The sequence below is a fragment of the Neltuma alba genome, unplaced genomic scaffold (genome assembly GCF_004799145.2).
Source record: "Neltuma alba isolate B1F8T4 unplaced genomic scaffold, ASM479914v2 tig00004943_pilon, whole genome shotgun sequence".
In the NCBI taxonomy this organism is placed as follows: Eukaryota; Viridiplantae; Streptophyta; class Magnoliopsida; order Fabales; family Fabaceae; genus Neltuma; species Neltuma alba.
Genome location: NW_021633922.1, coordinates 1 through 1,986, shown reverse-complemented (window position 1 = coordinate 1,986; position 1,986 = coordinate 1). Strand labels below are relative to the sequence as shown.

The following is a 1,986-nucleotide window of genomic DNA, read 5'->3' as shown; positions in this document are numbered from 1 at the left end:
CGCTCGTTCGTCTCTGCGTATCGGCTTCTATCTTTATCTGTATGAAACTCCCAACTTTTGCAGACCCGGACTCCCTCTCCCACATTTTCAGCCTGCTCCAGAGCTCCTTTGATCAGATGAATGAGACCGGCAGCAGCGTCACCAGAAAACGACGCAGAAAAAATGACAAACCTGCAGATGGCGATGATGATGATTCAGTCCAGAACCAAGGGACAAGAAAGAAAGAATTGTCGGGTATTCTCACTTCGCTGCTGTTGCTGGAAGAACAACAGAAGCGTGACCAGGAAGAGCTTGACAGAGTCTCCGAGGAGGAGAAGCTGTCCTTAGAGGCCAACCACAAGAAGAAGACCAAGGCCATGCTGGAATACTACACCAATCTTCGGGATTATTACGACGATGTCGAAGAATCGGAGCGAATTAAGAGAAAGAAATCACGAGCCATGACCGGTGCCGTGGCTGTCGCTGCGGCTTCCGATGGATTGGAAAAGGTTCAGACGGATAAAGTACAGAAAGCTGGAGCAGGTGGTGGATCCCAGAGCCAACCGCGGCGGCTGTGGGTGAAGGACCGTTCCGGAGCATGGTGGGACGAATGTAACAGGCCAGATTTTCCAGAAGATGAGTTCAAGAGAGCGTTTAGAATGGGGAGGGCTACCTTCGATATGATCTGTGAGGAGCTTAATTCGGTTATTGCGAAAGAAGATACAACGTTGAGAAACGCTATTCCTGTGACGCAAAGAGTGGCTGTTTGTTTATGGAGGCTGGCCACCGGTGACCCTCTTCGTCTTGTGTCCAAAAGGTTTGGATTGGGTATATCGACTTGCCATAAGCTAGTTTCTGAGGTATGCACAGCCATAAAGATCGTGTTGATGCCTAAGTACTTACAATGGCCTGATGAAGCAACATTGGGAATATCAAAGGTGAATTTGAATCGATTTCTGGGATACCCAATGTGGTGGGGTCTATGTACACCTCACATATCCCCATTATAGCTCCCAAGATTAGTGTGGCTGCTTATTTCAATAAAAGACATACGGAAAGGAATCAGAAGACTTCGTATTCAATTACAGTTCAAGGTGTGGTTGACCCTAGAGGGTGTTTACAGATGTGTGCATTGGGTGGCCTGGTTCGATGCCTGATGATCAGGTGTTAGAGAAGTCTGCACTTTATAAAAGGGCCGAGAAGGGGCTTCTAAAAGGTGTGTGGATCGTTGGCAGTTCAGGGTACCCTTTAATGGATTGGGTTTTAGTGCCTTATACTCAGCAGCATCTTACTTGGACACAGCATGCATTCAACGAGAAGATTGGAGAGGTTCAAAAGGTTGCAAAAGATGCATTTGCGAGACTGAAAGGGAAGGGGGTGTGTTGCTTGCAGAAGAGGACTGAGGTAAAACTGCAAGATTTGCCTGTTGTTCTTGGGGCATGCTGTGTGTTGCACAATATATGCGAATGAAGGAATGAAGAAATGGATCCAGAGCTGAAGTTTGAACTTCTAGATGATGAGATGGTGCCAGAGATTGCCTTGAGATCACCAAACTCCTTGAAAGCGAGGGATGCAATTGCTCATAATCTCCTGCACCATGGACTGGCAGGCACTTCTTTTCTTTAGGTGAAAGGTTGTATTTTTGACTATATGATACTCGAGCTCATAATTCTTTTGCTTGTTTCTATAGCTAATAGTGAGCCATTCATCTTATTTGTTGAAGGGACTCTGTAAAAGATAGCTATGTTGGCCCCTTCAGCAAATATATGATTGTTCTCTTCATAAGTTATATGATTCACAGAATTGTATCTTAGTTCCATACTTTAACCGCCAAAATAAATATTAGCGAGTGTAATCACTATTTGTTGCCTCATCCTTTTTCTTGTCATCAGTTCTCTTGATGTCAAAAAAGTTTATGAGCATGGGCAAGGTTCCCGTTTTCTGTTCCTGTGAAGTAACTTCTGGCATGCTTCATTGATCTGCAAACTGTCTTCTATGTTGATTTCA

General features: G+C 44.9%; 1 pseudogene; it reads left to right on the top strand.

Moving 5' to 3' along the window:
- Window positions 1-224: 224 nt before the first annotated feature.
- On the top strand, window positions 225-1,852 carry LOC114746348 (protein ALP1-like; annotated as a pseudogene).
- Window positions 1,853-1,986: the final 134 nt, after the last annotated feature.